At 41.2% G+C, this 15484-nt stretch overlaps 1 pseudogene; it reads right to left on the bottom strand.

Moving 5' to 3' along the window:
* Window positions 1-9065: 9065 nt before the first annotated feature.
* Window positions 9066-9183, bottom strand: LOC120973107 (5S ribosomal RNA; annotated as a pseudogene).
* Between the last annotated feature and the right edge of the window lie 6301 nt (window positions 9184-15484).

Genomic DNA, 15484 nt, shown 5'->3' with positions numbered 1-15484 from the left:
ATATACCCAAGACAGCTTTTACCACAAGGTATGGGCTATATGAGTACACCGTTATGTCATTTGGCCTGACTAACGCACCTGTCTATTTCATGAACATGATGAACAAAGTGTTTATGGAGTTTTTGGATAAGTTCGTCGTAGTGTTCATTGATGATATTCTGGTCTATTCGAAGAATGAAGAAGAGCATAAGGAGCATTTGCGTTTGGTACTTGGAAAGCTCAGAGAACATCAGTTATATGCCAAGTTCAGCAAGTGCGAGTTTTGGTTAAAAGAAGTTGGATTCCTTGGACATGTTATATCCAGAGAAGGAATAGTAGTAGATCCCACCAAGGTTAACACTGTGACAAATTGGGAGTCACCCACGACAGTTGGAGAAATCCGGAGTTTTCTTGGACTCGCAGGATACTACCTGAGATTCATTGAGAATTTCTCGAAGATTGCAAAGCCTATGACGGAGTTGTTGAAGAAAGACACCAAGTTCAATTGGACGGAGGAATGTGAGGCTAGTTTCTAGGAGCTGAAGAAACGTTTAGTTACAGCGCCAGTGTTGATTCTGCCAGATCAACGCAAGGATTATGAAGTATATTGCGACGCATCTCGTCGAGGACTTGGAGCCGTACTTATGCAGGAGGGAAGAGTTGTTTCATATGCCTCACGACAGCTTAAACCCCATGTGTTGAATTATGCTACACATGATTTGGAGTTAGCAGCCGTAGTGCATGCATTGAAGACGTGGAGACATTTTCTCATCGGAAACCATTGTGAGGTGTACACGGATCACACGAGTTTGAAGTACATTTTCACGCAGAAGGAGTTAAATCTCAGGCAAAGGAGATGGTTGGAGCTCATTGATTATGATATGAGATTGCATTATCACCCAGGGAAGGCTAACGTAGTAGCTGATGCGTTGAGCCGCAAGAGCCATGTCAACACACTCATGACCGGAGAGTTACCCAAGGAGTTAGCAGAGGATCTTCGCGAACTACGTTTGGAAATAGTTCCAAGAGGCTTTGTAGCAGCATTAGAGATTCAGTCTACTTTGATGGATAAGATCAGAGAAGCTCAGAAGACAGATAAGGAGATTGTTGAGATAAAGGAAAGGATGAGCAAAGGAAAAGCCAAGGGATTTCGTGAGGATGAACACAATACCTTATTGTTTGAGGACCGCGTTTTTGTGCCCAATGATCCGGAGATCAGGAAGTTGATTTTGCAAGAGGCCCATGATTCACCATATTCGATTCACCCAGGAAATAACAAGATGTACCTGGATTTAAAGAACAGTTTCTGGTGGACCGGAATGAAGAAGGATATTGCGGAGTATGTAGCAGTTTGTGATGTATGTCAGAGAGTGAAGGCAGAGCATCAGAAGCCAGCAGGATTGCTACAACCATTGCCGATACCCGAATGGAAGTGGGATAAGCTAGGCATGGATTTTATCACAGGATTGCCCAGGACTCGTTTAGACTATGACTCGATATGGGTTGTAGTCGATCGTTTGACGAAGGTAGCTCATTTCATCCCAGTAAAGACCACTTATACAAGTGCTAAGTTGGCAAAGATATACATGAACAGGATCGTATGTCTGCATGGAGTTCCGAGGACCATTGTATCAGATAGAGGAACCCAGTTTACTTCAAAGTTTTGGAATCAGTTGCACGAAACTTTGGGTACCAGGCTAGAGTTTAGTACAGCCTTTCATCCACTGACAGACGGACAGACCGAGAGAGTCAATCAGATTTTGGAGGACATGCTGAGAGCTTGTGCGCTAGGTTATGGATCTAGTTGGGACGACAATTTGCCATATGCAGAGTTCTCTTACAACAACAGTTATCAATCCAGTTTGAAGATGGCCCCTTTCGAAGCTCTGTACGGAAGGAGATGCAGGACACCTTTGTTTTGGGATGAAGTTGGAGACCGCCAGTTGTTTGGACCAGATTTGATTAAAGAGTCTGAACAGAAGGTGAAGTTGATTCGTGATAGGCTCAAGGTAGCCCAGTCCAGGCAGAAGAGTTATGCGGATTCTAAACGCAAGGAGATAGTTTATGAAGTCGGAGACAGAGTGTATCTTCGAGTATCACCACTTCGAGGAGTGAAGCGCTTTGGAGTTAAGGGAAAGTTAGCGCCACGTTTTGTAGGACCATACAAAGTTTTGGAGCGTATGGGAGAAGTTGCTTACAAGTTGGAATTGCCCGAAGGATTGTCGGGAGTTCACGATGTGTTCCATGTTTCTCAGCTGAAGAAGTGCCACGCAGAGATGGCTGAGATACCACTGAGAGATACAGTGCCATTGGAAGCGATTCAGCTGGATAGTGATTTGACCTATGAGGAGAAACTAGTCAAGATTCTTGAATATGCCAGCCGAGTCACCCGCAGCAAGGTTATCAAGTTTTGCAAAGTTCAGTGGAGTCACCATATCGAGGATGAAGCCACCTGGGAGCGAGAGGAAGATCTACGGAAGGACCACTCTCACCTATTTTCTAGCCAACCCGAATCTCGAGGGCGAGATTCACCTTAAGGGGGGTAGGTTTGTAACATCCCAAATTTTCAATTTGGAATGTTATACATTAGATCATCATGCATAAAATATTTTATTGCATTTTGTCTTGCGATCCTAGAAATTCTACGCAACTCAAGGACCCACGGAGAGAGTTGGGGATTTCGTTATTTTAATATTTGGGTTTTCTCAAATTTTGAAAATAGGATCATTTGTTTTAATTATTTTTCTCTCCGAAAATATTTCATATCAAAATATATGAGAGGGGATAATATGACTTCTCCAAAAATAATGAAATATCGGAGGAAAAATATTAAAAACAAATATTTGATTTTATTTGGATTCTATTTGATTTTATTTTGATTTTATTGAATTAGGAAAAATATGCATTTTTCAAAATTGCATTTTAGGCCCAAATAAATGTTCATCTTGTTCTAAATATTTTATTTAGACAGAGAAACTTTGTTTTGGCATTTTTAGATTTTTATTTATTTTTCTAGGATTTATTTAAGTTTCGGCGGAACGTTATTTCAGAAGAAAAAAAACTGTTCGCGCGCCCGACTGGGCCGAAGGCCCAGCCAAGCCTGCGCCACCGCCGTCTCCCGCACCGGCTCGGGACCGGAGTACCAAGCGAAGCCGCCGCCGCCGCCCGAGTCCGGGAGGAGCACGCCTCCCGAGACGGCCCCTCCCCCAAGCCAGCCGCCACCCCCTCCTCTTAAATACCGCCGCCACCGACCCCCACCACCACCGCCTGAGCCGCCCCGCCAAACCCCGCCGCCTAGCGCCGCCGCCGCCCGAGCACCCCGCCGCCCCACCGGACCCTGCCGGAGCCGCCGGATCTCGCCGGAGCCCCGCCGAGGTAGACGCCCCGCCGCCGCTGGTTTTTGAGAGAAGACCGATTTGGTTTTTTTCCAGAAAACCCTAGTTTTCGTTTTTCTAAATAGATCGGTTTTATTTTATTTTTTCAGTTTATTTATTTTGCGGACGTTCGTCCATACATTCGTTTTAACGAACGGTTTTCGTCGTTTAACCATAGACAGCGAACGTTTGTTCGTTAGCCTGTTCGTCAGTTTTTCTTTTTTTCGGATTTTTCTGCGATTATTTTCGATCGCGATTTCTGATCCGATTTTCGTTTTAGTATAACTTTTTGCTCGTTTATCAGAATCAGGCGATTCAAGCGCCTAGAGTTTCATCTCGAAACCCTCTTTCTATTTAACCAACCTAAACAAGTTTTTGCTACTGTAAAATTTGACTTAGGTCCAGATTAGTAAACGAAGCTTATTTCTTTCGCCGTTTGAGTTTCGTTGCTTCGTTCGATTTGATTCTTTTTGCACCGGAGTTCTTAAGTTGAACTTTCTGGTTGGATCTCTTATTTCGAGTTTTATCCATGCACCCTTGCTTGATTGCTTATGTATGTATTGTTTGTTTGCGATAGAGTACCCGGAGTGCGAAGCGTGCTACTACGAGTCTCTAGGTTTCACGGATCATCAGCAAGGCAAGTAACACTTTGATCATACCTCTTTACCACCCAGTTCTAATGCATTAGATCAATCCTCAAACAATTGCATGATTAGGATCTGATTATTATGTGGGTTTTGGGAAGTAGATGAGGTAGTACCTATTGCCGTGTTTATTATCAAACCTTTGGGAAGTTACTTCTACGTTTGCTTATATTGCTATGCTATGCTCGTAGACGTGGATTGGGTTCGAGTGAATTTTCATGACAGATGTGAGATTGTTAATTAATGGTTCAACTTAAAGTGGTTACTTTAATTTACATCTGGGTGGATTGAGGCACCTGGAGAACCCAGTGTTGCCTGTATTTTTGGATATCCCGGAGTACCCGTGTGATCATCCTATGGACCGCCACCCAGGCTCAAAGGGATCATGAGATTATTTATGCTAGAAACTTCCGTGTGCAGCCACAAGCTATTATGGGCTCTAGCATAGTTGAGTAGGTTACATGACCTCTTGAAGAGGTGGGCTAGCAGATGTAGGGGAAAGTAGGTGTAACTGTCCACCCGGAGTAACGAGTATTGTTTCTGAAAGACTGTGTCTCGGTCATCTATTTCTCAAACACCATGTAGTGCGAGAAATCAAGCGGAGGCGATCGAGTCTTGTGGTGAAAAGTGCGCAAACCTCTGTAGAGTGTACAATCTAATCATGGTTACCTGTGTCCCCGGTTATGGACATCTTGAGTATCGAGTTCTTGGATTATCATGTGAATCTCATCATCATGTTACTTAATTTAATTTGATTGGGTTAATCACGTTCTTAATTGGGATTGAGTTGGAGGTACCTTCTCAATGTTTAACAACCACCATGATAGTTAAATAAAATTTATTCCTTTGTTGTAGGGGAAAATTGGCTTTTCACAAAACTGTAACCATAGAGCTTTCCCCCAGCCAAATATGCATGAAGTCATAGCATTATTCTGTTCATTACTCTCTATGTGTTACTTTGCCAGCATATTCCATGTGCTGACCCGTTTTCGGGCTGCAATGTTCATGTTGCAGACTTTTTAGACGACGAGTAAGGTGCCATAGGTCGTGGTCTTATACTCAGTGATGCCGTTGGAGTTGATGGACTCACTTTATCTTCCAAGCCTTCCGTTGTTATCGTTTTTAGATGGTCTTAAGCCATATTTATTGTATTAAGTTCTCTCTTGAGACTATACGATGTAATAAGTGTGTGATTGCTACTCTGTTATAAATCCTTCAAGTACTGTGCGTGTCAGCATTACCGATCCAGGGATGACACTGATGCACAGAGACTGCACTATTTGAGGTCTGGTCGCTACATCTTGTATCCAATTCTTGTCTCTAAGTCCGGGATTGGTGCCTGTAGGTTGCTAGTAGTGTTGATTACTCCTTGTAGTTGATGCTAGTTGGTTTATTTGGTGGAAGATCATATGTTCAGATCCTATATGCATATTAATACTCCTCTGATTATGAACATGAATATGCTTTGTGAGTAGTTACGTTTGTTCCTAAGGACATGGGAGAAGTCTCGCTATTAGTAGTCATGTGAATTTGGTATTCGTTTGATATTTTGATGAGATGTATGTTGTCTTTCCTCTAGTGGTGTTATGTGAACGTTGACTACATGACACTTCACCATTATTTGGGCCTAGAGGAAGGCATTGGGAAGTAATAAGTAGATGATGGGTTGCTAGAGTGACAGAAGTTTAAACCCTAGTTTATGTGTTGCTTCGTAAGGGGCTGATTTGGATCCATATGTTTCATGCTATGGTTATGTTTACCTTAATACTTTTGTTGTAGTTGCGGATGCTTGCAATAGAGGTTAATCATAAGTGGGATGCTTGTTCAAGTAAGAACAGCACCCAAGCACCGGTCCACCCACATATCAAATTATCAAAGTACCGAACGTGAATCATATGAACGTGATGAAAACTAGCTTGACGATAATTCCCATGTGTCCTCAGGAGCGCTTTTCTCTATATAAGAGTTTGTCCAGGCTTGTCCTTTGCTACAAAAAGGATTGGGCCACCTTGCTACACTTTATTTACTTTTGCTACTTGTTGCTCGTTACAAATTATCCTATCACAAAACTATCTGTTACCTATAATTTCAGTGCTTGCAGAGAATACCTTGCTGAAAACCGCTTATCATTTCCTTCTGCTCCCCGTTGGGTTCGACACTCTTACTTATCGAAAGGACTATGATAGATCCCCTATACTTGTGGGTCATCAGGGTGTAGGGGGTTTAGTAGGGGGTGAGGGGGGAGGGCGGGTGGGCCATGTGGGCCGGCTAGCCAGCTGGCCCACTGGGATTCCCCCCTTTTAGTTTTTTGTTTGTTATTCTTTTATATTTATTTTCTTTTTATTTATTCTCTATTTTATTTTTGGTTTTATAAATTATAAAATTAGTTTCTAAATTATTACTTCTATTATACTACTGGCACAAAAAGTTTATCCCCCAAATAAAATAGTTTAATATTTTAGAAATTATAAAAGGCATTTAATTAATTGTTTTACCAACTGTTTTATTTATTTTAGTGCATTTAAACCTTTTATAAAAATGTGGTTTCTTCACCAATATTACCTATGAATTATTTGTCATAGCTTGTACTTTTTAGTTTTAACATTTGAAAACTTTTATTGTTTGACTTTATTTTAAATTTGAATTCGAATCGATTTTAATCACGAGGAGGATTTAGCAAAAGTGAAAGTGATGACAAGGCACCATTAACATGGGATTACTGCAGCTTAATTATCCGGGCGTTATAGTGCCGTTGGAGCCCACTTCAATAGTATTATATGTGTTGAGGGTATGCCACGTCGCCAACGCCACCACAATAATCTGTCGCCTAGCAACGTGTAATGTACTTTGCACGTCACAAATGTTTTGTGCAGCCAAAAAATATTTCCCCCCACCATATAACATTTAGGATTTCATATTAAAGTGGCACATATAAAACAGTACACAGTAGAACAATACCAGTTAATAAACAACAATGTCACGAACACTAGCTGCTACTAAATGACAATCCCACAAACACTAGCTAATAAAAGACAATCTCACAAACACTAGCTAATCAGCAGTTTAACACCGATGGCCCAACCACACACATACTTTTAAAGGAGGTCGATGATGATCATCATCCTCAAGTCATCGCGTAGAGTGTTGTTGATAGTGACTAAGACGGCCTGTCCAACCCGGAGATTCTTGCAAGCAAGGAAGTTGTTCCACCCCACCGAGCTTAAGACAATGTGGCTGTCTGTGTCCACTCCGTACGCACATGTGGTGACGGAGCCCCTTGTGGTAAGGTGTAGTTCAACAATGCTTGCTTCATATGGCTCGATGCCATGACACTCAGATAGCCTCTTAGGCAATTTCTAAAGAAAAAAACAGATATGATAAATGAGCATGTCATGCACAATTATCAAAAAAGCATACACTTCAATTCACATATATCATCGAATTCAACACTAAGCATATCATCAGATTCTACACTAAGCATATCATTGGATTCTACACTAATATAAGCATGTCAACAAATTACTACACTAAGCATATCATCAAATTACTACACTAAGCATTTCATCGGATTCTACACTAATATAAACATGTCATCAAATTCTACACTAATGTAAACATTTCATCAAATTCTTCACTAATATAAGCATGTCATCAAATTCTACACTAATATAAGCATGTCATCAAATTACTACACTAAGAAACATACCATGACATGGCGGATAATATTCGTCCTTGTAAGATGTGTCATGAATGCCACCCCGATGTAGGCATCACATGGCGGAAGTATGTACCAAAGGTTGTCTGATTCCTCCTCGTCCAGCCTCAACCTTTGGGCATAGAGGGCTTCATCAAGTGGGTCATCATCATCTTCCTCCATGTTGAGATAGATAATAGCCAGCTTGGGCCTTCGTCCTCTAAAGGAGAAGCTGATCAATTCACCCCCAGTGAGACGCATGTGGGTGATGAAACGATACCATTCATCCCCTCCCATCTGGGACATCTTTCATCCCCGTGGACCTCCATACTGTAGCCCCCCCCCCCCCAGGAGCGCCGAAGATCGCAGTGTCTTCGGTCAGCTCATTGAATTCCAAACTCACATTGCATGGGATGATCTTGTAAGAAAAAACAAAAAACTCCCACACACTCACAGAATGCATTAATGGAAATAGCAACAAAAATAAAAGAAATAGTTGTTTGAAGATTCATCTAATTTGTTACCACTGCAGAAAAAAAAACTCAGCTGGAAGTAAATGCTGAACAGCGTGCTAGTTGCAAGACTGTCGGCGCACCTTGACTTGCACAGTCGACATGGTGATGGTGGTGGTTGCACTATTCTACACAAATATATAAATCAATTTCTACTAAGTATAATTGAATACTACACTGCTAAATCAACACAAAAGAGTAGAATCTGATTCTACACTAAAACATATTGAACACTAAAAAAATCTACCCTGAGTACAAAAGCGGTTTCTAGACAAATAAATCATATTATACTAAGTATAATTGGATACTAACTACTAGATCAACACAAAAGAGTAGTATCCGATTCTACACTAAAGCATACTGAGCACTAAAGAAAAAATCTACCCTAAGTACAAAAAATGGTTTCTACACAAATAAATCAATTTCTAGTAAGTATAATCGGATACTATGCTACTAAATCAACACAAAAGAGTAGCATCCGATTCTACACTAAAACATATTGAACACTAATAAAATTCTACCCTAAATAGAAAATTGGTTTCTACGCTAGCGAAGTATCGGGGTTTCGAATAGAAACCGCCGCCTTCCACAGATAAATCATTTATTCTTCATCCTTTTAACTTAATTTTTCTATGTTTAATACGCACAATTGGAAGTGCCATGCTCAAATTTGAGAACTATTCTGGGTCTAGTAAATATGATTTTTACATCTACAATCTGGAGATGGTGGTGTCTATCTTGGTGTGATCTGGAGATGTTGAGGTTTTACATCTATGATCATGGTGGTGGGTTTGCATGCTGACACAATCTGGGTGTGACATGCGTTATGTTTGTCACGAGGCGCAAAAGAAAAATTAAAAAGGGAATACAACACGAGGACGTGACGGAGGTAACCCATCCTAGTGCTACTCTCGCCTAAGCACGCTTAACTTCAGAGTTCTGATGAGATCGAGTGCTTTAGTGCGGGTATGATCGCATCTGACATGTTACCCCCGTCTTCGTCTGTTGGGGAACGTAGTGTTTCAAAAAAATACCTACGATCATGCAAGATCTATCTAGGAGATGCATAGCAACAAGCGGGGAGAGTGTGTCACCGTACCCTCGTAGACCGAAAGCGGAAGCATTTAGCAACGCAGTTGATGTAGTCGAACGTCTTCGCGATCCAACCGATGCAAGCACCGAACGTACGGCGCCTCCACGTTCAGCACACGTTCAGCTCGATGACGTCCCTCGATCTCTTAATCCAGTTGAGGACGAGGGAGAGTTCTGTCAGCACGACGGCGTGGCGACGGTGATGATGAAGTTACCGGTGCAGGGCTTCGCCTAAGCACTACGATGATATGACCGACGTGTGTAACTATGGAGGGGGGCACCGCACACGGCTAAGAGAAGGCTTGGTGTGATTTTGGGGTGCCCCTCTCCCACGTATATAAAGGGGGGAGGAGAGGTGGCCGGCCCAAGGGGGGCGCCATGGGGGGGAGTCCTACTTGGACTCCCGGTCCAAGTAGGATTCGCCCCCCCCCCCTTTCCTACTCCCACTAGGAGAAGGGGGGAAGGAGGAGGAGGAGAGAAGGAAAGCCCCCCCCCCCCAACCCTAGTCCAATTTGGTTTGGGCTTGTGGGGGCACGCACCTCCACATGGCCGCCACCTCCTCTCTCCACTAGGGCCCATGAAGGACCATTAACTCCCCGGCGGGGGGGGGGGGGGGGGGTCCGGTTAACCCCGGTACTCCGAAAAATGTCCAAACCTTTACGAAACCATTCCGGTGTCCAAACACAACCTTCCAATATATCAATCTTTATGTCTCCACCATTTCGAGACTCCTCGTCATGTCCGTGATCTCATCCGGGACTCTGAACAAACTTCGGTACATCAAACCACATAACTCATAATACAAATCGTCATCGAACGTTAAGTGTGCGGAGCCTACGGGTTCGAGAACTATGTAGACATGACCGAGACACATCTCCGGTAAATAACCAATAGCGGAACCTAGATGCTCATATTGGCTCCTACATATTCTACGAAGATCTTTATCGGTCAAACCGCATAACAACATACGTTGTTCCCTTTGTCATCGGTATGTTACTTGCCCGAGATTCGATCGTCGGTATCATCATACCTAGTTCAATCTCGTTACCGGCAAGTCCATTTACTCGTTCCGTAATGCATCATCTCGCAACTAACTCATTAGTCACATTACTTGCAAGGCTCATAGTGATGTGCATTACCGAGAGGGCCCAGAGATACCTCTCCGATACACGGAGTGACAAATCCTAATCTCGATCTGTGCCAACTCAACAAACACCATCGGAGACACCTGTAGAGCATCTTTATAATCACCCAGTTACGTTGTGACATTTGATAGCACACAAGGTGTTCCTCTGGTATTTTGGAGTTGCATAATCTCATAATACAAATCATCATCGAACGTTAAGTGTGCGGAGCCTACGGGTTCGAGAACTATGTAGACATGACCGAGACACATCGCCGGTCAATAACCAATAGCGGAACCTGGATGCTCATATAGGCTCCTACATATTCTACCAAGATCTTTATCGGTCAAACCGCATAACAGCATACGTTGTTCCCTTTGTCATCGGTATGTTACTTGCCCGAGATTCGATCATTGGTATCGTCATACCTAGTTCAATCTTGTTACCAGCAAGTCTCTTTACTCGTTCCGTAATGCATCATCCCGCAACTAACTCATTAGTCACATTTCTTGCAAGGCTTTATAGCGATGAGCATTACCGAGAGGGCCCAGAGATACCGCTCCGATACACGGAGTGACAAATCCTAATCTCGATCTATACCAACTCAACAAACACCATCGGAGACACCTGTAGAGCATCTTTATAATCACCCAGTTACGTTGTGACGTTTGATAGCACACAAGGTGTTCCTCTGGTATTCTGGAGTTGCATAATCTTATAGTCAGAGGAACATGTATAAGTCATGATGAAAGCAATAGCAATAAAACTAAACGATAATTTAGGCTAAGCTAACGGATGGGTCTTGTTCATCACATCATTCTCTAATGATGTGATCCCGTTCATCAAATGACAACACATGTCTATGGTTAGGAAACTTAACCATCTTTGATTAACGAGCTAGTCAAGTAGAGGCATACTAGGGACACTCTGTTTGTCTATGTATTCACACATGTACTAAGTCTCCGGTTAATATAATTCTAGCATGAATAATAAACATTTATCATGATATAAGGAAATATAAATAACAACTTTATTATTGCCTCTAGGCCATATTTCCTTCATCGTCTCTTATACTTGCCACTCCCAGGTCCACTACAAAGGCAATTATACATTCTTACTACCATTACAACCATTGCCTAATAATGGATAATGCCTTATACTACTTACTCTCCCGCTCAAGTACGGAGACGAGCTTACCACGGTTTCCACCCCTTCCTCTATACCACAGCAACACGTATTTTCCACCCCTTTGAGAACGCGCTTTTCACGCCACAACGCTGCCACTAGACGCGTGAGTAATGAGCAGCAAGCTAAAACATATCACAAACGTCAAAATAAGATAATGGGGTTAATATATATCGCCCATGTGCGTTATGTTTGTCACGAGACGCAAAAGAATAATTAAAAAGGGAATGCAACACTTGCCTCCTTAACGCCCTCCAATTACGCAACGGTGCCACTATTATGTTGTGGCCTTGGCTGCGCGCGACTCTTCATTCGAGTGTGGACTCGGTCACTCGTTGCCCTTCAACTGTGTCAATGCCTCAAAGCACCTGGGTTGGTTTTTGTTGATTGGTGCTTTTAGTCTACAATGGTGGTGTTCTCATGCAACCTATCGGCGGTGAGGACAATGGAAGAGGATGATCCTCTATTTCTTTCTTCTTTTGGGTACTCTTGACACAACTTTTCTCTTAGTTGTGATTATCTTTTGCACTCTCCTAATGTTGTATTCTCCACTCCTCCTAATGTAATGCAAACAATACTATATATTTCTTTTTAGAAAAAACAACTAAAAGAAATGAAACGTTTTCTTTCCTTCTGAAAGGTAGATAGTACCCATGGCCTCAAGTGATGCAAACAACCATATATTGATTATTTAATGATGTCAAGCGAAACTGAACTAAAAATTGCCCCACTACAAATTACAAACCCACTACAGTAGACATGTAACAAGTCTCTAGTTTGCTCATCCGAATTAGCTTACATGATAATGCATGTTGAGTTGACTTGTTTCATTGAACATAGCTAGTTGACCTTTCTTTTTTCTCACATTAGAAAGATCATTTGAATGTGTGTGACATTTATGTGATCAGGATTCACGACTCAGACCAGTTGACCATGTGATTGTGACCCACATAGTACTACAAGTAACCAGTGCTACCAGATGTCAAAGCTGAAATGACACAAGTATTAATTTGTGTACGGTGAATTGTGATAATGAAGATTTTTCATTGAACTCGACTATTATTCCACTTGTTTCAAAATTATCTAGTATCTTTATTGATATTTCTCTGTCTGCCTATTCTATTTTATCATCACTTTTATTGAATGGAAAACAAAGGCAATTATAATACCACTTGGTTAGAATCTCTTTCCTGTCAAAATAAATAAATACATATGTACACTTTTCTCTCTTGGTCTTGCAGCATGAACATGCAAGTAATTAACTCCTCCCGGTCTTCCGTAATCAACAGTTTAAAATCTTTCCCTCTGATGGGTAGTGTCAGACGTACACATGTGGTAACTGATATCGGACAATGGATAACCGTTAGTGGACGGTCGTCAAGGGCCCGATTTCCAGACCTTGTGTTGCACGCGCACATGATAACTTGATAGTCTACACCTTGGTTGATAGTACCGAGAACTTAATAATGAATTATAGAGGTTAATCACACAAAATTATTAGACCAAGGCCAATAGCATAGTCAATATTAGCCTGCAAAACCTGGTTATATAAAGCTGGCACGTCACTTATAACCAATCTAACAGTCTACTCATACAATAGTTAGCTATACTTGCATGTTAGACCTCTCACAGTGGGTAGTATCATGCATAAGATATTAGCCTATGATAGTAACTCCACAATGTATAGTATCATAAGTTGGTACACAAATGACTTCATTTATTATATTGTATACTCATGCTAGCACATAATATGATACCAGTACCTTCTGTTTCTTTATTTATTCGTATGCCATGTCATTTATATGTCTAGCTGGCATTGCATGAGGGTGCACGATACTACCCTACGACACCTCGTTGTGAGAGGTCTTATGTCATTAACATTCGCCCCACTATTTTTCTAACAAAGGGTGTGGGAGCATGTGCTATAGCTGGCTGTAAATATACATACCGTTTCTTTTTAGAAGAAAGGCATACACCAAACTTTATAGATAAAACCGTAAGGCAGAGTACAACAAGACAAACAACCACATGAACACAACATACGGTTTCCCTTCTCTCTCCTCTCTCTCTCTCTCTCTCTCTCTCTCTCTCTCTCTCTCTCTCTCTCTCTCTCTCTCTCTCTCTCTTATCCAACCAGGGGAAAAATCTAATGTAACATCACGTAAAGCCTCCCCTGGAAAAAAAGAAGAAGACATCACTTATATACAGCTTGTTCCTGTCTATGTCATCCTATTATAGTTGTAGACTATAACGGTTTATGTATTAAGTTTTATATTTGTACTGAGTTGAAGAAGGAAGAAGAGCAGTGGAGTGTAGATTAAGAGTTAGCTGCAACACATCTTTCAAGAAACTTTGTGAGAGAGTAAGATGAGCCATGTATTAATAAAGTAGTACATCTCCATAGATCGCTACTATGCATGTTGGTTATTAGATTGACTATAGATGACATGAAAATGTGATATAGCCAACAGTTGCGAAAGTTCCCTTCTCAGCTCGAGCTCATATGAGCTCGGGTGAACAGTAAAATCCGGAAAAAAAATCTAAAATTCAGATTTTTTGCAATAAACTTTAACAAAATGTTTTAAATGCTTGCAAATTTTCATCATGAAATGACATTCGTGAAAATCGTGGCAAAAAAAACAAAATCATGAGTCCAAAATGCTTTTAAAAATAACTTTTTTGGGGCATCGATTTTTTTTCACTACTTCCACGAATGTCATGCAATAATGAAACTTTGCCAGCTTTGAAAACATTTATCAAATTTTGGCACAAAACAAATTAGGAATTGTGTTATTCTTTTTTCATTTTTTTTATTTTACTATTGACCTAAGCTCAATCAATCCGCATCCCAATAGTTGTCTCTAGTATTATCCTTGCTCTTAGAGTAGTAACCATCTTTAAATGATCCACTCGGGAATCTGGGTTTATTTGATGGACGTGTTTGGATCCGACCGACCGGGGACATGGATGGCCGGTGGTAATGACATAGACTTAGCTAGGGGCCACCTTTCCCTTTTCAAGTATGGCCTCGTAGCATGGGGAGGCGGAGCTTATTATGGTGCATCCAACTCTGTTGCATCTTTTAAAATGTAAAATAAAACCTTGAAAAAAAGTTGGCACATTGCACAACATCAAGCTATGTTATCACAAAATGTTAAATCAAAATTTGGATCATAGCTCTGGACACAAAAATGACAAATTAATTACCTGTAGGGATAATGTGCCAAAATAAAGCCCGTTTGTATATTGTAACAAGTGCTATGTTTCAAAGTTAATTCACAATTTTGTGTCAAAATATATTGATATTTTATACATATATTATCGTAGCGTAGTTTATCATCAAAGTAGTTTACTTTACACCGTTCTATGCTTATTTACTATGAGACTTGAATGTGGTATGTATAATAAGCATTGTTTTATGCCGTGAGACTATCTTCTATGTTTAGTTTAGCTATAATTGTGCTTAAGATGGATGCAATGTTTTGTCAATTTTGGAAATTTGATGTTTGCAAAAAAGGTGACACACAAGTAGGGGATACCCTTGGGGGCCACAAAAATTTCAAACAACTAAGGGATGCCCGTTGACACGTCCAGACATCTCCGTGGACAAATGGGAGAGGGCACCTCGTGAATGTCATTGGAGATGTCGTTCGTATGTGCCATATTTCCCATTTGTAGTATGATCGCGTAACTCGGAAACGTATCCGGTGTACCCGTTGCACCCAACTCACATTGCATCTTTTTAAATGTTGAAAAATCTGAAGAGAAAAAGTGAGCACATGGACGCCGACATCAATTTGTGCTATCATAAAACTTTAAATCAAAATTCGGAACATAACTCGTGATACAAAACTGACAAATTTGTCATCAATACAAATAA

This window comes from Aegilops tauschii, chromosome 1 (assembly GCF_002575655.3).
Source record: "Aegilops tauschii subsp. strangulata cultivar AL8/78 chromosome 1, Aet v6.0, whole genome shotgun sequence".
Lineage (NCBI taxonomy): Eukaryota > Viridiplantae > Streptophyta > Magnoliopsida > Poales > Poaceae > Aegilops > Aegilops tauschii.
Note: the sequence above shows the minus strand (reverse complement) of the source record. Positions and strands in the feature narration are given on the sequence as shown.